The sequence below is a fragment of the Mustela putorius genome, unplaced genomic scaffold (assembly GCF_011764305.1).
Source record: "Mustela putorius furo isolate JIRA1106 unplaced genomic scaffold, ASM1176430v1.1 tig00000179_pilon_pilon_pilon, whole genome shotgun sequence".
Lineage (NCBI taxonomy): Eukaryota > Metazoa > Chordata > Mammalia > Carnivora > Mustelidae > Mustela > Mustela putorius.
In genome coordinates, this window is record NW_025421305.1 from 693403 (window position 1) to 718944 (window position 25542).

The window sequence follows — 25542 nt, forward strand, 5'->3', positions numbered from 1 at the left end:
ACAGTGGAAACTAAGGCACACAGCCAGGAAAGCACATATCAACAAAGCAGAACCCGTGGGCAACTCAGGTTTGCTCTGCCTGCCACTTCCAATCTTCCCCAACCTTTGTTCCTGCCTTGGCACTCTTGTTCCCAGATTCTGAATTCACCCCGTTTGCACAACAACCTTAAGAGGATATTACTTAAAATTCTATTGGTGATTATCTAAATTTGCATGGGGGATTAGAAAGGTGAAGCAGATGTGTGAGAGTCTTCCTCTACAGGTATATTCCCTCCTTTTGTTGAGAGATTCAGACTGAGACCACAGCACTAATCAAAATTTTGATAGTGTGTTTTTGATCAAAATGTATCATGAATCAAAAAGTAATTTTGTACTGGCAAATGAAACCCAGCCAGATGTGTGTCCTAATGTATTAATGTTAGTTCCCTGCAGAAGATGAAGTGGTTAAGCCAATAATATAGATTCTGCTTCCTCTGTCATGGAATGAGGACTGAATAAGCCCCACATGGTTCAACAGAACAGCCTCAGGGGTTAGAGAGAGGCTGATCTGTCTGATACACAAAAGTGAAGTGGGCAGATTTTGTGCAGTGTCTACACAATGCCATATCTTTGTTCAGTAGGGACCATACCAGTTTGGTAAGTTGACCTCCAAACTATTCAGTCTAGGACAAACCAGGAAAATCTGCCGACCAATGTTCAGTTATAACACTGAAATCCGACATTCTGGAAACCCCAACAGTCCTAGGGAAAACAGGACAATTGTTCATCCCAGACCTGAATCCTAATTCTACTCCTCTAGCCCTTCCTCAAATGTGAAACATATACGCAGCTAAGCCACATTTCCCATAAAGCCTCTTCTATCCCAGAGGTAAGTAAACCTACATCCATAAGAATACCCCATTCTAGTGAAAGAAATGGAAGCAGAGGGGCAACTGATGACACAGGCTATTGCTTTTTTCCTTTTTTATACATGAATCATGTAAGTGGAGGGGGTTTTTTGCCCTGAATGAGTGAATAGTGAGATAAGATATGGAGAGCAGAAATAATTACAAATTACTGAAGTGGGTCCATGAAAGCATCCTGTAGCACACCTCATTCTTGACATGACTAGTTGGGACATTCAGACTTTCTCCTTCATCTTGGCCTGCCTCAAACATCACCATAATCGGGGCGCCTGGGTGGCTCAGTGGGTTGGGCTGCTGCCTTCAGCTCGGGTCATGATCTCAGGGTCCTGGGATTGAGCCCCGCATCGGGCTCTCTGTTCCACAGGAAGCCTGCTTCCCTCTCTCTCTCTCTCTCTGCCTGCCTCTCTGCCTACTTGTGATCTCTGTCTGTCAAATAAATAAATAAAATCTTTAAAAAAAAAAAAAATCACCATAATCAGTTTCAGTCTATATGTGAACCTGGCTGTCAATTCTTTTTTTTTTTTAATTAACATATAATGTATTATTAGCCCCAGGGGTACAGGTTTGTGAATCACCAGGTTTACATGCTTCATAGCACATACCTATCCCCATGTCCATAAACCCACCACCCTGTCCCTTTCCCCTCTCCCTGGCAACCCTCAGTTTCTTTTATGAGATTAAGAGTCTCTTATGGCTTGTCTCCCTCCCAATCCCATCTTGTTTCATTTATTCTTTTCCTACCCCCCACCCCTCATGTTGCCTCTCAACTTCCTCATATCAGAGAGCTCACATGATAATCATCTTTCTCTGATTGACTTATTTCACTAAGCATAATACCCTCTAGTTCCATCCATGTTGTCACAAATGGCAAGATTTGATTTCTTTTGATGGCTGCATAGTATTCCATTATATATATATATCACCTCTTCTTTATCCATTCATCTATTGATGGACATCTAAGTTCTTTCCATAGCTTGGCTATTGTAGACATTGCTGCTATAAATATTTGGTTGCACGTGCCTCTTCAGATCACTACATTTGTATCTTTAGAGTAAATACCCAGTAGTGCGATTTCTGGGTTGTAGGGTAGCTCTATTTTCAACTTTTTGAGGAACCTCCATGCTGTTTTCTAGAGTGGTTGCACCAGCTTACATTCCCACCAACAGTGTAGGAGGGTTCCCCAAACCCTGCATCCTTGCCAGCATCTATCAGTTCCCGACTTGTTAATTTTAGCCATTCTGACTGGTGTGAAGTGGTATCTCATTGTGGTTTTGATTTGTATTTCACTGATGCCAAGTGATGTGGAGTGCTTTTTCATGTGTCTGTTGGCCATCTGGATGTCTTCTTTGCAAAAATGTCTGTTCATGTCCTCTGCCCATTCCTTGATTGGATTATTTGTTCTTTGGGTGTTGAGTTTGAGAAGTTCTTTATAGACTTTGGATACTAGCACTTTATCTGAGGTGTCATTTGCAAATATCTTCTCTCATTCTGTCAGTTGTCTTTTGGTTTTTAACTGTTTCCTTTGCTTATTACCAATGTTCGTATTGATTAGGTCCTTAGCCTTTGGTACTGCCTCTTGTTCTTCTTTTTGTGGTGAGGTTTCCCGCCTTGTCATTTTATCCAGATAAGAATATGTGAAGGAGAGTATAAAATTCTAAAAGGGTGGCAAAGACCCCAGGAAAATGTGCTTTAACCAAATCAGAAAAGACCACAAATTGTGGGGGGGGGGGGTAAAAAAAGTTCAGGAAAAAAAATTTAAGAAAATAAAGAAAAAATAGAAAAATAGAAAATATATATATTAGACTGGTGAACAGAACAGAGTCACCCACTTAATTTTGGGAGTATTTTGGTCTCAGAAGAAACTACCTCCCAAAATTTTAAAGAATTACACACACATACACACACACACACACACACACAAAATAGAAGTAAACATGACAGAGAGATGAAATATGACTATAAAGATGTAAAGTTTTTTAATTTCTAAGAAAGGAGTTGATAAGATAAGTTGGTTGGGAGAATAAAGAAAAAGAACGTGGAGAAAATTTGCTCGGGCTGGAGACTAGAAAAAAGCCCTGTGCTAGATTTAGGGTATATTTTGATCTATTAGAAGAAGTTGTATCACAAATTTTTTTAGAAGAAAAATGTGTGTACAAAAAATAAAGTTAGATATAATGAAGGATAAAATATGAATATAATAATGAAGGTTCAAAAAGATTTTTTTTCATGAAAGGTATTGTTAAGATAAACTAGTTTAAAAACGTTAAGAGGAAAAAGGAAAAGTTAAAATTTTAGCATAACAAAAAAATAAAATTAATAAAAATTAATTAACTTTGCAAGACTAAAAACTCATGGGGAGAAAGCCATGAATTCCATGCTTTGCTTTCTCCTCCTCTGGAATTCTGCTTTTCTCCTCGGTAAGTGAACTTGGTCTTGGCTGGATTTCTTGTTGATCTGGAGGAAGGGCCTGTTGTAGTGATTCTCAAGTGTCTTTGCCAGAGGTGGAATTGCACCACCCTTACCAGCAGCCTGGGCTAAGTAATCCACTCTGGTTCGCTTTGGGGACCTTTTGTTTCCTGAACACTTCCCGTAGAGCTCTGGAGGATGGAAATGAAAATGGTGGCCTCCCAATCTCCAGCCCAGAGGAGCCAAGAGCTCAGGGCCCCACTCCTCAGTGTGCCCTTGGAGAAAAGCACTCAATCTCTCCCCTCTCCCTGGTCTCCAGCCATGCTCTGAGCTCACTCAGCCTATGACCAAGTGTCTCCATCTCTGGTACAGAGCCCCGCCTGGAGTCTTCTAACCCCGCAGATACCTGCGCTCTTCCAGGGTCTCCCCGGATCTTGTGGGGTCTCTATTCATAGAGCAGTGGTCTGACTGTGCCACGGATCACAGTTTAAGGTAACCACAAGTTGGGAGCTCACTCCTCAGCTCCATCTCTGTAGCCAGCTTCCCCACTCTAATACCTGTGAGCTCTGTGACACTCAGACACCCTCAATCTTCTCTGACCCCGCAGGACCTGAAACCATGCTGTCCCCAAGTGGGCTTCACCCCGGCTTTGCCTGTGGAGCAATGTCCCTCAGTGAAGCAGACTTTTAAAAGTTATGATTTTGAGGTCCTTTGCTCCACTGCTTCCCAGGAGCTGGCCCCTCCCCCCATGGTCTATCTTCCTGTCACTTTAGATTCACTTCTCCGCTAATCCTACCTTTCAGAAAGTGGTCGATTTTCTGTTTCTAGAATTGCTGCTCTTCTTCTCTACGATCTCCTGTTGGAATTGTAGGTGTCTGGAATGGTTTGATAGACTATCTAGCTGATCTCCTGCTACATGATGTCATCTCAGCCTGCTACTTCTCCACCATCTTGACTCCTCCCCTCCCTGGCTGTCAATTCTATACGTGGCCACAGTCTGTCTCATCTGCACCAAACTCCCAACTCATTGCCAGCTCTCCCTTGACTTTCTGTCTCATCTCCAGGAACTATTAATGGTAGGATCTATCAACACCCTCCAGGGACTACTAAATCCTAACAAAAGTAATTTATTCTCTGAAGAGGCCATACCTCAGAAATTTTTTAAAATGGAAATTAGAGAACTGAATTAAAAAATAACCTGGTGATTCACAGACCTGTACCACTGGGGATAAAAATACATGTTTATAAAAAATAAAAAATTATATAAAAAAAATATATATATATTGTAGAGGATGACATGTTGGAAGGGGAGGAGGAACACTGTTAAGAACTCTAGGTTTTACTTGAGTAATTCTCTAGATTCTCACTAGATTCACAAGGTTCATATTTTTCTTTTACACATTCAACTGTTTATTGAACCTCATGCAGAACAGAGAGTTGTGATCTCTGATTTTAGTGGTATGGAGGAGGGTACAGTGTTACTAATATCCCAGGGAATCTTTTGCTGAAAGAGAACTAATGATGTGGCTTAGAGGCAAAGAGGGATGTAACATTTTCATAGTTAACAAACCTCCTACAAAATAATTAAGAATACTCCTTTACTAAAGACACTAAGTACAAAAAAAAAAAAAAAAAGGCTTAAACCATATCTTCCATGTCATCCCTAAACTCACACTAGTTGGTGGGAGTCCCCTCTCCATATTCCAGGCACTTGGAGTAGACTGGGCCACAGGGAGCCCTGGACTCTCTCTGATTCAACCCACACAGAAAATAACTTATCTTGGTTCCACGGTGTAATGGCTAACACTCTGGACTCTGAAAATATCTTATCTTAATAAATCTGGGCACCCAATTTGACTTGAGCAACTTTGGTCCTCTTTTCCATAAATGTCTATCCCATAAGATAACAGAAAGAAAAACAAGACATAATTCTAACCAAGTCATTTTCCTCTTTGGACAAAATATTTAGTTGTGAAAAATTGTTGACCTGTCCCTTTGCAGATGACCATGTATTGATATTAGCTTGTTAAGAGTCAATAGTTAGCTTTGGTTGTGGTTAATATTTCTTTTTTTTTTTTTAATGGATATGTTTCCTGAACTCCCTCTGTATACAATTTTGCATTCCTACCACTAAGTCTCTTCCTACAGGAGACTGACAGTCATGCTAGGTTGAACCTTAACAGATGGCTTTGTGGTTTTGTGAACTAGCTTGGACCAGTGATCGTATTTTATTCCAATCCATCCATCCCAGGTTTTTCAAGAATGCACACCTGCCCCATAACTCACTCAGCCGAGTCCTGATAAAGCATTTCCTTTTCATTCCCTGTCATGATGCTCCATTCACAGAGAGAGTTTTCACATTGAAAAGAAATAATTCATTTTCTGCAAATTAACTCTGAGCTTCATCATGTTGGGCCAGTAGCTGGCTGTTTTCCATTTCAGCTACTCCTGCTCATTTGCCATTCTGATTCACTGGATTGGTCTCAAGCAGCACAAGATGCCTTTGAGCTCTGTTCAGGTAGCTCTAGTCTTACATCGGGCAAGAAAATCCCAGAGCTTCCAATTATGCCAATGGCACCAAAGCACCCTGGCTTCTCAAGGGGGGAAATCTTCAATAAAACAATTCATTTCTCATTTCAAAATGACCATGGAATCCTTTAATTGGACAGCAGCCTATTACAGCAGCAGAAAAATCTAATTCCTCAGCAGTAACACAAGACTACTAGAGGTTGAAGAAATTCTCATCATTTTCATTGAATGGTGTCCTGAAAAGGTCCCATAATGCTGCCTTTGCTGAGGGGCACTGTAATAGGTGAAGCAAAGCGAAAACAAGGAACTTAAAGGAACAAGCTGCTCTCACCGCTTGAGATGGATCTGCCTTACACAAAATTTTATGCTACAGTGAGGCTCCTATGTACTTAATGATGTGTTTGTCCTGCACTGACCAATTAGGAAGGAAATAACGTATTGCAAGGAAAAGAACCCCTATGTGGTTCCTTAAGTGCTTATTTCATGATACATAAAAAATGGGCATACAGAAAAAAAAAATCAAGACAAAGCCCTAAGACATTTTAATCTGCTTTTTGAGTTTCATAGCAACTTTCCTTGAGTCTATACTTTGTGTTTTCCAACTGTGTTTAAGAGCATTCAAAAATTGACACAATAATACCTGCATATTACATAAAACCTGACTCTACCTGATTTAGTGGTGCATGTATAGATGTGTTTGTAGAGCTAAGAAACTCAGCACCGTACCCAGGACTGAACAGGAGTTACATACTTTGCCTCTTGATTCTGGAGATGTTGTATTTCTTATAAGAAATATACCTTGTTCCAATACACTTGAAGCAAATAATTTTTATGCTAAACTGATATATTGCCTCTAATTAAAGAATTAGGGTGTGATAGTCTCCCATTTATATTTCTAAACAAAAATCATACAATTGTTCATTTTAATACATAAGTTTTTAACATAGAGGTCTTATAAAATTGGTTGAGAATGTTATCACATATTTTCAGAGAGGCAGTAGAGTGTCACAGTCAGACACAGAAGGGGTAGAAGACTAGGCTAGCAATATAGTTACTTTGTGAGCTGAGGTAGTCATTTAACCCCTTTCACTTCCTTCTCCTCATCTTTAAAATGGTAGAAATAACATCTGCCCCAATGGTGTTGTGAGGACTCAATATAAAATGCACATAAACCACTTAGCACAGTAGCTGGCACATATTACATGCTTAATAAAAAGATATAAATTGTAAAGTTTGCCACATCTTTATAATTATTTAGTAAGATACAAAAGTGTAACTAATATCAAAAATATTTTAGTCACATTTATGGACATTTATTGAGAACCTACTCTGTTCCAAGTACTATTTTAATCTTGGGGACTATAAAGAATAATGAAAGCTTTTTGCTTTCAATGAAATCATTATTTATCTAAAGGGTTGCTTGAATTGTATTGAAAATATTCCTACCTGCAAACTGGGAAACAGTATGGAGTTTCCTCAGAAAGTTAAAAATAGAATTACCCTACAATCCAGCAACTGCTGGATTTACTCAAAGAATACAATAGTAATGATTTGAAGGGATACATGTTTCCTGATGTTTATAACAGCATTATCAACAATAGCCAAATTATGGAAAGAGCCCAAATGTCCATCAGCTGATGAATGGACAAAAAAAAAAAATGGTTTGTGTGTATGTGTGTGTATATATATATATAATGGAGTATTACTCAGCCATCAAAAAGAATGAAATAGGGGCACCTGGGTGGCTCAGTGGGTTAAGTCTCTGCCTTCAGCTCAGGTAATGGTCCTGGAGCCCTGGTATCAAGCCCCGCACTGGGCTCTCTGCTTGGTGGGGAGCCTGCTTCTCCCTCTCTCTCTCTCTCTGTCTACCTCTCTGCCTACTTGTGATCTCTGTCTGTCAAATAAATATATAAAATCTTTTAAAAGAATGCAATATTGTAGTGAAAGGTGGCTCAGTGGGTTAAGGGCCCAACTTTTGATTTTAGCTCAGATCACAATCTTGGGATGGTGATGTAGAGCACTGCATGGGGCTTCCTGCTCAACAGGGAGTCTACATGAGTTCTCTCTTTTCCCTCTACTCTTCTCTCTCCCTTTCATATAAACAATAAAATCTTTTAAAAAAAAAAAAGAATGAAATCTTGCCATTTTTAACAACATGAATGGAGTTAGACAGTATTATGCTAAGCAAAATAAGTCAGAGAAATAAAAACACTGTATAATTTCACTCTTATGTGGTATTTAAGAAACAAAACAAACAAGCAAAGGAATAAAAAAGAGAGAGAGACAAACCAAGAAACAGAGTCTTAACTATAGAGAACTAAATAGTTATCAGAGGGAAGGTAGGAGGATGGGTTAAATAGGTTTTGTATGGAGATGTTAAATCTCTAAATTGTACACCTGAAACTAATATTACACTGTACATTAACTAACTTTAATTTAAATAAAAACTTTAAAAAAAGGAAAAGTAAAGAAAAAGAAAATATTTCTACCAAATAAAATGAGAAAATATGAATGCCTGGCTTTCCTTCTCACAACTTTCTACCTAAATACTAATGCACAAAGTGAAATTAAGAGCTTAAATAGTTCTAAAAACTAAAATAATTAAAATATTGACCAGTGATCTACCAGACATTAGCCAAATCAATCATAAAGTCATGAGGCAGAAAGCATACCCTAAAGGAATGGCAGAGTTAGAGGAACAGATTCCACTCAGCATCCCCCACTGCATAGCGCTCCTTTTGCAAAAGCGAGGCAACTGCCCATGCTTGAGCTTTCTGGTTAGCTAGTATCATTTCTCTGCCATGTCTATGACCCCCTTCAAATACCCCACTCTTTTTCTATGTACACTGTTTTTCTTAACTTTTAATCTTCAAATAATTCTAGACCTAGGGATGAGTTACATCATACAGAGAATTCATACATATTCAACCAGTTTCCCCTAAATTAATATCTTACATAATACAAATACCAAAACTAAAAAATTAACATTGATATACTATCATTAACTATGCTACAGACTTTATTAAGCTTTCACCAGTTTTACTACTAATGTTCTTTTTCTGCTTAAGGATCAAATTGATACTGCACTGAACTGATCAAATTGGATAGTTGACACTACAACTCCTATTACATTTAGTTCTCATGTCTTTATTCTCCCCTTATGTATAGCAGTTCCTTGGTCTTTCCTTGTGTTTTATCACCTTAAAGCTTTTTTTTTTTTTTTTAAATCACCTTAACACTTTTTAAAGAGTACTAGTCAGTTATTTTTATACTATGTTTCCCAGTTTGGGTTAGGCTGATGTCTCCTCCTAACTAGATTGCAGCAATGCATTACTGGGAATGACACTGGAGAGAAGGCAGGCCTTCCCCAGTGCCTCATCTTGAAGAGTAGCCAACACTGACAGGTTCTAAATGGTGATGTTAACCTTGATCACTTGGGAAAGGAGGTGTCATCCAGGTTTATCCACTGTAAAGTTATCATTTTCCCCTTTGTATTTAATAAATATTTAGTTTGAGTCGCCCTTATTTTTTTAATTTCTCATATTAGAAACTCCCTCTGTTTCACCTGCACTTCCATGTACAATTTACATTTAGGTTCAACCGGGACCTCATGACAGTTATTCCCCAGGTCACTGGGGTTTCATGTAAGGCTCAGATGCCTCGCTATGAGACAAAGGCATGCAAGTTCTATCTGAACTCTTTCAACTGCAAGTTACAAAAGCCTAGTTCAAACCAGCGTAAGTAAAAAAGGGAATTTGAATTGTCAAATCTTCAGCCTCAAAGAACACCATTAAATCTGTTTCTCTCTCCTCTCAACTCTGTTTCTCTCTGTGCTGTTTCATTCTGCAGAGTGTCTCTCCACGTGGTTTGGAATATGATGACCAAAGGCTCTAGATTTACACTATGTCAACCTAGCAGCCCTGTGGATAAAGGCATTTTAACTCCTGGATATCCACATATCAGTGCAGTAAATAATCCTGTTTGGTTACTTAATCAATCTCAATGGTCCATGGAATGGTATAATCTCTGAGCTGATTTCTATTTGTGCTTCTGTGGGTTTTCTTGATCTTTTACAATAAACAAGCATCAGTCTTAAAATATGGTTTTTATTAAGTAGTAATTGAATAAATATTTTATTTTCAATGAGAAAAATCCTCATTATAAAAACTCATCAATCCTTTACACATGTCATGTAGAGGGTCCTATAGTCTCATGAACTGTCTCGGGGTCTTTGAGGAGGTAAGAGACTCTATTAGAAGTCCCTACTGCTGTGCTCTTCTCCTACGGGAACACTCCCTGCAGCCCCCTCGACACATGCAGTCGCCAAGAGGTGATGGTGAATGTCAGCACTTGTAGCCGAACTGAGACTGACACCTGAGCACCTCCCGAGGCCTTCATTGCTTGATCCTCTGAGGCCTGTCCCTCTCCTCCATCCCAGTATAATTTATCCTCAAAAGAAAGAAGAAGTATGCTTTTACTCTCTACTTAACATTCAGGTATAGGCAGAGATCACTGACTTTTCTGCAATGTTTCTTGTGAAAGAGAAAGAGTAACAATTACTCAGCAGAAAATCTAGTAAGTTTGGGGAGCCTGAAAATCCAGGTTGAAGTCTGAATCAGCACTAACCTAGTGAGGGGGCAGGGGTTCATCTAGGGAAAAATAATTACTTAACCTGAAGAGACTAAAATTAGACCATAGGTACACCACTTGGAAGATTCTGGAATACTGTACTTTAAGAACTACTGACCTGATAAAAAATAATTCACTGGGAATTCTCCCAACAAATGGAATCCTATATTCCAGCCACAGCAAAGCCAAAACGGCACTAGAGAGGTTTTTAACAAACGCTACCAATGCACAGGGAAGATTATACATTTATCTATGCATCCTGTGCCTTTATCGAAACAAGAACAGGATAGAAACAATGCCAAACCTAGATACCTCAGTCTAAATTATATCTCCAAGTAAAAAATGCTAGATCTTTCCTAAAGTCAGCCGCAGTCCCAAAAGCATCTGGTAAATCTGAATAATGCATGGACAGAGAAGGATTATTTAGACTTTCAAAACATAAACAGCATTGACTATTAGACCTTTAATCCTCCTTTGCCTCCCAAAAGTAAACCTACATTAAAAGAAATCAAATCCAATACAATCTCACGTGTTACACTTTTTGAAGACACACTCTATACTCTGCAACATTGTGTGTATAACTTTACTCATTGTTAGTAGTGGTTTTGTGTACTCAGCATGATAATCTAGACTTTATTTCATGGTTTCTCCTATATGCACACTTGATCCTCAGAGGCCAAACATGTCTGCGTTGTGGTTCATTCAAATTCCCCTGGTTAATTCTGATAATTACCTTAATTAGGCATAATTAACTATTACTTAAAATAACTTTAATTAAGCTACCATAATTAGCTAAAAGGGCACTGTGATTTTAAGGGTTTCATAACAATCTTTTGTTCTTGCATCTATCTCCTTGGTTGCAGCAGACTCACATTACTTTATTTCTGAACTCTTCCTCTCTTCAGGGAAAGAAATGGGATGAAGTTAATCATCATCATAAACCCACACTGAATTAACTTCCTTTTTGTTACCCTAATTATCTAGATGTTAAATTGCAAGTGATTTCTGGAATATTGAGTTTATTGACTTTTATGAACTTACATAAAACTCATACAGTAAATAAAACTCCAAATGCAGACAATTAAAGTACAAAACTGTTTTCTTACACAGGCATTTAGTGGTAATGATTCTGAGGTTTTCTCTGGTAAGCACCTTAGTTAGGTAGGGAAAAGTTGAGGAAAGTATCATATAAACAAGTATATTCTTCTCAATCCAGAGAGAAGGAATCAGACACTGGGGCTTCAGTAAAAGATTACTTTGAGTTCACATTCTTGGCTCTTCCTTTAACTTGTTAAGTTGGACAAGGTCTTTGAGCTTTACTTTAGTTTCCTTTCCTTTGAAATAAGGATAATTCTGCTTTGAAGATCTATTATGGGGATTCAATGAGATAAAATTTGACAAGTACTTGGTACTCCATAACACCAAAGAAAAATGGTGGTATCTTTCCTTCTGCCTTGTCCATTCTTCTCTCTGATATTAGCTCATGACTCAGAATGGCTTCCAAATTAGGTAGAGGAAAATTAGAGATGGCTAAAGAATCTTCTATACATGATCACACAGAAAACGATTCTTTGAAAGAAGTCAACTATCAACCTCCCCACTTCCCCATGTATCACACTTTGTCTCTCTTCTGTGTTTTTCATCACATAATTCTTTCTATGTGTAATAGTCTCTTTTAGCTATCTGTAGCTGGTAAACTTTCTCATTGACTAAGAGGCACTCCTCCGGGAAGCCTCCTTCCTTGACATAATCCTCATCACCTGCTCTTTTCAAGAAAAAAGGGGAGGGGGCGCAAATTAGATAGATGTCTTTTCACTAAGTTACCATGATGGAAATATGTACAGGTTCTACATGTATCTGCATATGATGGTCCTGAAAACACATCCATCACTGCCTTACTAAATGTTATCACCATTGCCTACTTATGTAGCTGTTTCCTCAGCTGACTGAACTCCTTTAGGATAGAAGTTGGTGATTTTCATTACAGTATCCACATTACTCAGCATAGAGCAGGCACAGAGAATGCACTGTAAATATTTTTTATATTAATAAACTGATGAATGCAATACAGTGGTTTAGAGCATTTAGCTTTGGAGTCAGATATGTGGGTACCCATCCCAGCTCAACTATTTGTGTGACCTTGGACAGATAACCTTTCTGAGTCTCAATTTCTTCTTCAAAAATAGGAATCATACTACCTACCTTGCAGGACTGCTGTTAGGGCTATGGGTGACAAGAGATGCAAAGTGTGTAAAGTGCTTAGCACCTTCAATAAGTCACATGGAGGGGGTTGAAGTGTATGCAATACATGTGTATATACATGTAAGTGTAATTTCACATTCTAGCAAAAGATTAATGTGAAAGATGTAATTTTGGGCAGTGATGTTCTTTCTTGTTATATCTCAGAATTGATTGCCCTGTCCTGGGAGATACGCATAGCAATTTGAGCCTTGGCACTTTGTCCTTTGGAATGACAGATAGCATTCCTTATTTAAGAAGGAATCTGTATCGTCTTGTGTCCTGTATTGAGGAGCAAGAAATACCTAGGCTGTGAAATGAGATCTAAGTTTCAATGCTGAATCTACCACTTTCTAGATGAGGATCTTAATAAATCACTAAACTTTTCTGAACCTGTTTTCTCAAATAAACACTAATGCCCAATTAAGTGAGATGTTACACAACAGAGACCCACTGCGGTGTTTTTACCCAGTAGGCAATGAATAAGCATGATCTTCCCCCGACCACCTCTCTCTGAACTCAACTACAGGCTCAGTGGTATCCACACTGCACTCTTCCCCTTGGACAAAGCCTGCCTGGGAAGGCTGCTGGAGGACAGAGATAAAAATGGCCTCAGGCTAAGTCCACAGCCCTAAAATAGTGATTCCAGAAAACCCAACCCAATCTATTTTGTCACTTTTGTTCTATCCTGAATTAATTATTATTTCTGTATTAGGTGGCAGTATGAGGGTGTTTAAAGAAAGAATAATGTAAAATAATTCAAGAAATTAATTATGGAAACAGGGCAAACAGTCTGTGATTTATTGCCTATAATGTCATGACTTCCCTTCATGCAGTGACCACAACACACATAGTAGCCTTCAGACCATTCTATCATCCATTTAGGGTATGTACAAAATGCTTTCCCCATGTTTCCTGACTCCTTGACCTCTCAGTTTCAAAAGCTTAGCTTCAAAAGTTCTTTGAAACATTTTCCACTTGAGCTTTTAACAAGCAAACCTTAATCCTCAATTTATAAGTTATAGGAGTATAGCCCCTTGCTCATTCATCATAATTTCCCTTTGCTTCTTTTAACAACTAGCGACCAGGCAAAGGAAGAAAAAAATGTCCTAAAGCAAGGAGTTTGTTAATGGTCCCTTCACCCTGTAAACCCTGGTCCATTTCACTGCCACCAGCCTTGCTTGGCTGGTGCTGGGCAATGAAACATAGGGACATCTATACCAAAGACCTATTCTTTGTCTCTTCCTAGGTGTCTGCCTATCTGCTTTCCTACACCACTGGAGATACAACAGCAATTAAAATCACACCCATTATCTACTCTTAAGTAACTCGTAGTCTAATAGGGAAGACAGATGTTATTACAGAGCCACATTAGTAAGGAAGAAAGAGGAAATGGGTGTTTGAGATATTATAACACATCCTGGCCTCAGTGATTGTTGAGAAACAGAATAAAAGAAGGAGGTACTAATATTGCTACCTACCTGTGATGGTTAATCCTGTATATCAATTTGGTAAGCTTTGGTGGCCAGTTGTTTGGCCAAACACTGGGTATTTTTCACATGTGATTAGCATTTACAACCAGTTGACTTTAAGTAAACCAGACTGCCTTGGACTGGGTGAGCCTCATCCAATAAGTTGAAGCCCTTAAGAATAAACACTGGGGTTTCTCAAAGAAGAAATTATGCCCCAAATTACAACACAGAAATCCTGCTTATTTCCAGCCTGCTGGCCTTCCCTTCAGATTTCAGACTTAAAACTGTAGTACCACTTCCCACCTGAATTTCCAGGCTGACTTGCCGTAAGGATTTTTGGACTTAGCTCCCACTATTACAGGAGCCAATTTCCCCTTGCCCCAACAATTATAAGTAGCTAATTCCAGAGCAGAGTTCTATTCTCTGGAGAACCCTGACCAATACACTACTGTTGTCTCTACACCACACATGCATCACCCCCAACACACATACACACACACACACACATGCAAACACATACCCCAGGGCTATTAATCCAAGATATCAAAATGCTGTCCAGCCACAATGGCAGCTCTACCTGGATCCAAGGAATAATCTTTCAATGATGCATGATAAAATAACCTGGGAAAGCATCCTGGCATGTGTAATAGTATACTAAGTGAAACATTTTTCTTTTTTTTTTTTTTTTAAGATTTTATTTATGTACATGAGAGAGAGACAGTGAGAGAGAACATGAGCCAGGAGAAGGTCAGAGGGAGAAGCAGACTCTCCATGGAGCTGGGAGCCTGATGCGGGACTCAATCCTGGGATTCCGGGATCATGACCTGAGCCGAAGGCAGTCGTCCAACCAACTGAGCCACCCAGGCGTCCCTAAGTGGAACATTTCTTATTGTCTCAAAGCTTTAGTTAAGCCCTAAAGGTAAAAATGAACATTGTAAAGTACAATACTCCAAAAAGATAGGCCAAAACACCTATACTGAAACACCTATATAATATTTGCTAAAAATCGGCCCAAAGTTAGTTAGCCAACCTTTAACTCATTCCCCAAGTCCAGGTTATATAAAGAACAGTCTACCAGGAGATAATGAACAAAGACTGTTGAGTCAAGAACACTTTATGGTGAGCTGTAGAAGTGCTGTATGCTGGAAACTTTCTCCTATTCCCACTGCTACCTCAAGCCAAATGGTTCCCTCAAGAGAACAGTTTAGAGAGTTTGACACATAAACCTAGTATTCAAAAGGCAAAGTGACTAGTGCCTGAAATAGTCCAAAGTGAGCAGGTAACCAGAGCAGAGTGGAGAGAGAGGGGGGATGCACTGTAAGGGATACAGGTGGTAAATTTATTCCATGAGCCAATTAAGTGTTATAGAGGGTGGCAGGAAATGAGTCATCTTGAATGATTTTGACAAGGAAATCTACCTACCAGGTGCAGTGTCCCCTGATTGCAAAAGGCTGGGTAGGGTTCACAGCAGGAAGTAGAGATAGGGAATCAGAGAACAATGTAGTGTTATCAGTTCTGCTAAGGTGTCACCCTAGAATGCAGAAGTGCCCCTAGAAAGAGTCAGCTTTCAGGCATCATCTCCAGAGGGTACATACGACAAACCACACCACTGCCAATCAAATATCTTCTCTCTGACCCTGAAGCCCTCAGACAGCAGTGAATAGGAAGGGAAAAAAATGCCTGTCACTCTCCACTGTATGTTTCTGAGACTGGGAAGAGGAGAAACTTTAAACTAGATAAGTGGGGCTTGATTAGTAATACATGAAACTACAGAAGTTAAAGGATCTGCCATAACCTTAAAAAAATGGTTTAAAATGAACCTTACACAAGATTCCACCCTAAAAGAGCAGTCTTGCCCTCTCTGTATCACCTTGCTCCTCAAAAGTGCAGCTTCCTTTACTATTTCTTCTAAGCATGTGCTCCAAGTTCCCATCTTACTCAGCCTTCCTAGACCAAATGATTTCCAGTTATAATCTCACCCCAATGGAATTTTTTTTTGGCTTTTTATTTTTTTTATTTTTTTTTTATTTTTTATTTTTTATAAACATATATTTTTATCCCCAGGTGTACAGGACTGTGAATCACCAGGTTTACACACTTCACAGCACTCACCAAAGCACATACCCTCCCCAATGTCCATAATCCCACCCCCTTCTCCCACACCCCCTCGCCCCCAGCAACCCTCAGTTTGTTTTGTGAGATTAAGAGTCACTTATGGTTTGTCTCCCTCCCATCCCATCTTGTTTCATTGATTCTTCTCCTACCCACTTAAGCCCCCATGTTGCATCACCACTTCCTCATATCAGGGAGATCATATGATAGTTGTCTTTCTCTGCTTGACTTATTTCACTAAGCATGATACGCTCTAGTTCCATCCATGTTGTCGCAAATGGCAAGATTTCATTTCTTTTGATGGCTGCATAGTATTCCATTGTGTATATATACCACATCTTCTTGATCCATTCATCTGTGGATGGACATCTAGGTTCTTTCCATAGTTTGGCTATTGTGGACATTGCTGCTATAAACATTCAGGTGCATGTGCCCCTTTGGATCACTACGTTTGTATCTTTAGGGTAAATACCCAATAGTGCAATTGCTGGGTCATAGGGCAGTTCTATTTTCAACATTTTGACGAACCTCCATGCTGTTTCCCAGAGTGGCTGTACCAGCTTGCATTCTCACCAACAGTGTAGGAGGGTTCCCCTTTCTCCGCATCCTCGCCAGCATCTGTCATTTCCTGACTTGTTGATTTTAGCCATTCTGACTGGTGTGAGGTGATATCTCATTGTGGTTTTGATTTGTATTTCCCTGATGCCGAGTGATATGGAGCACTTTTTCATGGGTCTGTTTGCCATCTGGATGTCTTCTTTGCAGAAATGTCTGTTCATGTCCTCTGACCATTTCTTGATTGGATTATTTGTTCTTTGGGTGTTGAGTTTGCTAAGTTCTTTATAGATTCTGGACACTAGTCCTTTATCTGATATGTCGTTTGCAAATATCTTCTCCCATTCTGTCAGTTGTCTTTTGATTTTGTTAACTGTTTCCTTTGCTGTGCAAAAGCTTTTGATCTTGATGAAATCCCAATAGTTCATTTTTGCCCTCGCTTCCCTTGCCTTTGGCGTTGTTCCTAGGAAGATGTTGCTGCGGCAGAGGTCGATGAGGTTGCTGCCTGTGTTCTCCTCAAGGATTTTGATGGATTCCTTTTGCACATTGAGTCCTTGATCCATTTTGAGTCTATTTTTGTGTGTGGTGTAAGGAAATGGTCCAATTTCATTTTTCTGCATGTGGCTGTCCAATTTTCCCAGCACCATTTATTGAAGAGGATGTCTTTTTTCCATTGGACATTCTTTCCTGCTTTGTCGAAGATTAGTTGACTGTAGAGTTGAGGGTCTATTTCTGGGTTCTCTATTCTGTTCCATTGATCTATGTGTCTGTTTTTGTGCCAGTACCATGCTGTCTTGATGATGACAGCTTTGTAATAGAGCTTGAAGTCCGGAATTGTGATGCCACCAACTTTGGCTTTCTTTTTCAATATCCCTTTGGCTATTCGAGGTCTTTTCTGTTTCCATATAAATTTTAGCATTATTTGTTCCATTTCTTTGAAAAAGATGGATGGTACTTTGATAGGAATTGCATTAAATGTGTAGATTGCTTTAGGTAGCATAGACATTTTCACAATATTTATTCTTCCAATCCAGGAGCATGGAACATTTTTCCATTTCTTTGTGTCTTCCTCAATTTCTTTCATGAGTACTTTATACTTTTCTGAGTATAGATTCTGTGCCTCTTTGGTTAGGTTTATTCCTAGGTATCCTATGGTTTGGGGTGCAATTGTAAATGGGATTGACTCCTTATTTTCTCTTTCTTCTGTCTTGCTGTTGGTGTAGAGAAATGCAACTGATTTCTGTGCATTGATTTTATATCCTGACACTTTACTGAATTCCTGTATAAGTTCTAGCAGTTTTAGAGTGGAGTCTTTTGGGTTTTCCACATATGATATGATATCATCTGCGAAGAGTGATAATTTGACTTCTTCTTTGCCGATTTGGATGCCTTTAATTTCCTTTTGTTGTCTGATTGCTGAGGCTAGGACCTCTAGTATTATGTTGAACAGCAGTGGTGATAATGGACATCCCTGCCGTGTTCCTGACCTTAGCGGAAAAGCTTTCAGTTTTTCTCCATTGAGAATGATATTTGCGGTGGGTTTTTCATAGATGGCTTTGATGATATTGAGGTATGTGCCCTCTATCCCTACACTTTGAAGAATTTTGATCAGGAAGGGATGCTGCACTTTGTCAAATGCTTTTTCAGCATCTATTGAGAGTATCATATGGTTCTTGTTCTTTCTTTTAATGATGTGTTGTATCACATTGACTGATTTGCGGATGTTGAACCAACCTTGCAGCCCTGGAATAAACCCCACTTGGTCGTGGAGAATAATCCTTTTAATGTACTGTTGAATCCTATTGCTAGTATTTTGTTGAGTATTTTCGCATCTGTATTCATCAAGGATATTGGTCTATAGCTCTCTTTTTTGATGGGATCCTTGTCTGGTTTTGGGATCAAGGTGATGCTGGCCTCATAAAATGAGTTTGGAAGTTTTCCTTTCATTTCTATTTTTTGGAACAGTTTCAGGAGAATAGGAATTAGTTCTTCTTTAAATGTTTGGTAGAATTCCCCCGGGAAGCCGTCTGGCCCTGGGCTTTTGTTTGTTTGGAGATTTTTAATGACTGTTTCAATCTCCTTACTGGTTATGGGTCTGTTCAGGCATTCTATTTCTTCCCGGCTCAGTTGTGGTAGTTTATATGTTTCTAGGAATGCATCCATTTCTTCCAGATTGTCAAATTTATTGGCGTAGAGTTGCTCATAGTATGTTCTTATAATAGTTTGTATTTCTTTGGTGTTAGTTGTGATCTCTCCTCTTTCATTCATGATTTTATTTATTTGGGTCCTTTCTCTTTTCTTTTTGATAAGTCGGGCCAGGGGTTTACCAATCTTATTAATTCTTTCAAAGAACCAGCTCCTACTTTCGTTGATTTGTTCTATTGTTTTTTTGGTTTCTATTTCATTGATTTCTGCTCTGATCTTTATGATTTCTCTTCTCCTGCTGGGCTTAGGGTTTCTTTCTTGTTCTTTCTCCAGCTCCTTTAGGTGTAGGGTTAGGTTGTGTACCTGAGACCTTTCTTGTTTCTTGAGAAAGGCTTGTACCGCTATATATTTTCCTCTCAGGACTGCCTTTGTTGTGTCCCACAGATTTTGAACCATTGTATTTTCATTATCATTTGTTTCCATGATTTTTTTCAATTCTTCTTTAATTTCCTGGTTGACCCATTCATTCTTTAGAAGGATGCTGTTTAGTCTCCATGTATTTGGGTTCTTTTCAAACTTCCTTTTGTGGTTGAGTTCTAGCTTCAGAGCATTGTGGTCTGAAAATATGCAGGGAATGATCCCAATCTTTTGATACCGGTTGAGTCCTGATTTAGGACCGAGGATGTGATCTATTCTGGAGAACGTTCCATGTGCACTAGAGAAGAATGTGTATTCTGTTGCTTTCGGATGAAATGTTCTGAATATATCTGTGATGTCCATCTGGTCCAGTGTGTCGTTTAAGGCCTTTATTTCCTTGCTGATCTTTTGCTTGGATGAGCTGTCCATTTCAGTGAGGGGAGTGTTAAAGTCCCCTACTATTATTGTATTATTGTTGATGTGTTTCTTTGATTTTGTTATTAATTGGTTTATATAGTTGGCTGCTCCCATGTTAGGGGGATAGATATTTAAAATTGTTAGATCTTCTTGTTGGACAGACCCTTTGAGTATGATATAGTGTCCTTCCTCATCTCTTATTATAGTCTTTGTCTTAAAATCTAATTGATCTGATATAAGGATTGCCACTCCTGCTTTCTTCTTATGTCCATTAGCATGGTAAATTCTTTTCCACCCCCTCACTTTAAATCTGGAGGTGTCTTCGGGCTTAAAATGAGTTTCTTGGAGGCAACATATAGATGCGTTTTGTTTTTTTGTCCATTCTGATACCCTATGTCTTTTGACAGGGGCATTTAGCCCATTAACATTCAGGGTAACTATTGAGAGATATGAATTTAGTGCCATTGTATTGCCTGTAAGGTGACTGTTACTGTATATGGTCTCTGTTCCTTTCTGCTCTACCACTTGTAGGCTCTCTCTTTGCTTAGAGGACCCCTTTCAAGATTTCCTGTAGAGCTGGTTTGGTGTTTGCAAATTCTTTCAGTTTTTGTTTGTCCTGGAAGCTTTTAATCTCTCCTTCTATTTTCAATGATAGCCTAGCTGGATATAGTATTCTTGGCTGCATGTTTTTCTCGTTTAGTGCTCTGAAAATATCATGCCAGCTCTTTCTGGCCTGCCAGGTCTCTGTGGATAAGTCAGCTGCCAATCTAATATTTTTACCATTGTATGTTACAGACTTCTTTTCCCGGGCTGCTTTCAGGATTTTCTCTTTGTCACTGAGACTTGTAAATTTTACTATTAGGTGATGGGGTGTGGGCCTATTCTTATTGATTTTGAGGGGCATACTCTGAACCTCCTGAATTTTGATGCTCGTTCCCTTTGCCATATTGGGGAAATTCTCCCCAATAATTCTCTCTAGTATACCTTCTGCTCCCCTCTCTCTTTCTTCTTCTTCTGGAATCCCAATTATTCTAATGTTGTTTCGTCTTATGGTGTCACTTATCTCTCGAATTCTCCCCTCGTGGTCCAGTAGCTGTTTGTCCCTCTTTTGCTCAGCTTCTTTATTCTCTGTCATTTGGTCTTCAATATCACTAATTCTTTCTTCTGCCTCATTTATCCTAGCAGTGAGAGCCTCCATTTTTGATTGCACCTCATTAATAACTTTTTTTATTTCAACTTGGTTAGATTTAGTTCTTTTATTTCTCCAGAAAGGGCTTTTATATCTCTCGAGAGGGTTTCTCTAATATCTTCCATGCCTTTTTCGAGCCCGACTAGAACCTTCAGAATTGTCATTCTGAACTCTAGATCTGACATATTACCAATGTCTGTATTGATTAGGTCCCCAGCCTTTGGTACTGCCTCTTGTTCTTTTTTTTGTGTTGAATTTTTCCGTCTTGTCATTTTGTCCAGATAAGAGTATATGAAGGAGCAAGTAAAATACTAAAAGGGTGGCAACAACCTCAGGAAAATATGCTTTAACCAAATTAGAAGAGATCCCAAATCGTGAGGGGGGAGAAAGGGGATAAAAAGAGGTTCAAAAAGGAAGAAAAAAAAGAAAAAAAAAAAGAAGAAGAAAATAAAAGAATTAAAAAAAAGAAAACAAATAAGAAAAATATAAAAAAGAAAAAATATATATATATATATTAGATAAACTAGTTAAAAAACGTTAAAAAAGAAAAAGGTAAAAGTTAAAAAAAAATTAACCAGAAGGTGAGAAAAAAAAAATGAAAAAGAAAAAAGTTAAATTAACTGCAAGACTAAAAAAAATCACAGGGGAAAAAGCCATGAGTTCCGTGCTTTGCTTTCTCCTCCTCTGGAATTCTGCTGCTCTCCTTGGTATTGAAACCGCACTCCTTGGTAGGTGAACTTGGTCTCGGCTGGATTTCTTGTTGATCTTCCGGGGGAGGGGCCTGTTGTAGTTATTCTCAAGTGTCTTTGCCCCAAGCAGAATTGCACCGCCCTTATCAGGGGCCGGTCACCCCAGTGTAATTTTAAAGCACATTTAAATGAAATACATTACCATTTTGAAACTCAGATACAATATAACTTTTCTGCATGCTAAAAATTATGTCTGAAGAACTAATAACAGTAATGAAAAAGAGAAGATATTTTTCAGATTTTGCCAAAAAACGGAAAAGCAGGTAGAAATGATCACTTACTAAAACACATGCAGAAAAAAAAATTCATATTATATAACCTCTATTTAATAAGTAAAAATGCCTATGAATACTTTTCTAATAGCAGATTTAAGGCCAATCAGGAAAAGGATTATAGCTACACACTTGCATAAATGAACTAAGCAATAGTTGTTTTTGTATTATTTATGCAATGACAGATTGGATGATGATGATAAATAGACAGAGAGAGAGACAGAGTGAGCCAGCCAGCTATCAGAGCATTGTTTTATACTGTGAGAGACTGAAAGTTCAGAAAACTTGAAAGCATCAGAAATAATGGTAAAATGAGTAGAAATGGTAAATTTAGGTAATGAGAAGAGATTCTTCTAAATAAAATTCAATAATAATAATAGTAATCATAGTAATTACTTTTTATAGCATTTTAAATGTTTGAACTTGAAGAACATTGGACAATGAGTCAGATAATTTGATAATCTTAGCTCTTCCATTTACTAGTTAGGCCACTTTATTTTTTTTTAAGGTTTTACTATTTATTTGACAGAGAGAGAGCAAGAGAGGGAACACAAGCAGGGGGAGTGGGAGATGGAGAAGCAGGTCTCCTGCTGAACAGGGCTCAATACAGGCCTCAATGCGGGGCTTGATCCCAGGACTCTGGAATCATGACCTGAGCCGAAGGCAGACACTTAACAAATGAGACAGTCAAAAGCCTCTAGTTAGGTCACTTTAAACAAGCTACTTAAGTTCTCTGGGCCACCATTTTGTTTATCTATAAAATGAGTATATTAGATCAGACAATCTTTACAATTACATATATATACAATTACATATATATACATGTGTATATATATGTATGTATATATTTCCACAAATCAATTCCATACCTCACCCCTTTCCTTCTTAAATTTATACCCCATTTCTCTTTACTGTATCTTCCCTTTCCTATGGTAAAGGATGTTATATGATGGCAAAGATAGGAAGTAAGGAAGCCTGCAAAGAATGTAAATGAAACCTCAACCTCTATCTTAACTGTACTGATTTGTTCTTTTTTTCTCTCTTCATTTGATCTCCTAATGGGGTACCTCACCAGAGAATAAACTTGCTTGGTTTTTCCTCCTTGAGCTAGTGAGAGAGGAGGTGTTAGAAGGTCCCCATTGGTCATTCCTAATGGAGCAGATCTCCTTTGATGTACTGAAGGCAGCCTGCCTCCAGAGAGTGAATGTAGAGCTCTTTGAATGCAAGTTGCAAAATTATTCCTAGAAGGGTAGGTAGGAAATAAAGTGCAATCAGACCCATTTTTCTGCAGTTTGAAAAGAGAAATCTATAAATTCAATACAATTTCAAACAGAATCCCAAAGGATTTGTCTTGCTTTAGATCTTGACAAGCAGATTCTAAAATCTGTATTAAAAGAGCAACAACAACAACAACAAAAAAAACCTATTTGAAGTATGAGAAGAAGAGGGGAGTCACTCTGCTATACAGCAAGTCTTTTTATAAACTATATTACTTAATACAGTATAATATTGAAGCAGAGATAGATGACTAAACCAATGGAAGGGATGACAGAGCCCAGAAACCGACCTGTACATATCTGGCAACTTGATATAGGATAGGATAGGAGTACCACTGCAGATGAGCCAAGAAAACACTGACGATGCAATAAATGGTGCTCATATAAGTGGTTAAATGTGTGGAGAAAAAATGGATTCCCTGCTTCACCTCAAAAGCAAAAATAAATTCTAAGTAGTTAAAAGTTTAAATTCTAAGTAGTTTACAGACTTAACTGTAGACAACACAACTTTAGAACATTTAGGGAAAAAAAATATTATTTTTTAAAAACACCAAAAAGAATCATAAATGAAAGGATTAATAAATTAAACTACATTAAAATTAGGAATTCCTGCATATCCAATGGCAATATTATGAGAAAAAATGTCAAAAGTCTAATCTTAGACTGAGGATACCTATAAACAGTTTAACCCAGAAGAGATCAATATCCAGAACAAACAAACCAAGAGAAAAAGAAAGCCATTTAATATTATCAAGTGTTGAGAAGAATATGGAGTAATAGGAACCCTTATACACCAGCATTGAGAGTAAATTGCTACAATCACTTTGAAGAGTAATTTAACAATAGGTAATGAATTTGAATATGCACAGATCTTCTTTATCCAGGTAATCCACTGGAACAGAGTTCAGGAGTGAAATCATGAAAGCAGAAAATATCTGACATTTTGGGGAAACGACAATTAATTCATTTTGGCTGGAGCTAATGTGAAAACATGTTGAATGAAATAAAATCTTTCATTTGGCAACAAGGCACTCCAACCCAGCTCCAAGCTCTGTTTCCTACTCAAATTCTATTCCATAGGCAATGAGGATCATTTGAAGACTGATAGGCACTAAGGCAGCAAAATCAGCAGAGCTTTGAGAATACAGCTCAGGACAATGAGGAAACCTCTGAATGAATATAAACTGAAGAGTGACATGATCCAACATACACTTTGAAAAATAATTCAGACAAAAAAATGATTGTACCATCTCTGTGTATTTGCTGCCAATTAGAGTCCATGTTCTGTGTAATCTGGTAGAGATACAGTAGAGGGATAAATGGCCAGCAGAAAATAGTAGGAGACCAGATCACACTAAAAGGGAAATCATGAGATCTTCAGTGTGAAAAGTTTGTCCAACACAGACCAAATTACTGGAGAAAATTCACTGGTGGATGTTAAGAAACAGAGGTGTTATGGGATTTGGGGATACTACAGTAATTTGCCTATTACAGATTTTTACTTTCTTTTAGTAAAACCTTCCTCTTACAGTAGAAAGCTTCTCCCTTTTTTGCCAACAGGCATTTTTGATACATGAAATATGTAAGTAAAAATGTTTCTCTTGGGGAGCCTCAGTGGGTTAAGCCTCTGCCTTCAGCTCAGTCATGATCAGGGTCCTGGGATCGAGCCCTGAATCAGGCTCTCTGCTCAGCATGGAGTCTGCTTCCCTCTCTCTCTATCTGCCTGCCTCTCTGCCTACTTGGGATCTCTGTCTGTCAAATAAATAAAATCTTTTAAAAAAATGTTTCCCTTGTGGGTGCCTGGGTGGCTCAGTGGTTAAGCTGCTGCCTTCGGCTCAGGTCATGATCTCAGGGTCCTGGGATCGAGTCCCGCATCGGGCTCTCTGCTCAGCAGGGAGCCTGCTTCCTCCTCTCTCTCTCTCTGCCTGCCTCTCTGCCTACTTGTGATTTCTCTCTGTCAAATAAATAAATAAAATATTTAAAAAAAAAAAAAACTTGGTATATTAAAAAAAAAAATGTTTCCCTTGTTCACATATTTTCACTGCCCAGCTGTTTATATAGCTCCTGTATAAACTTTCTACAGAAAAAGTACAACAATGCTGGAGACATGTAAATACAATAAAAGAAATATACTCATATGCCCCCTAATTCTACCTCATAAATGAACAAAGCTCCTTTGTTATGATTTAACAAGATTCTTTTTTAAGATTTTTTTTGAGAGAGAGAGAAG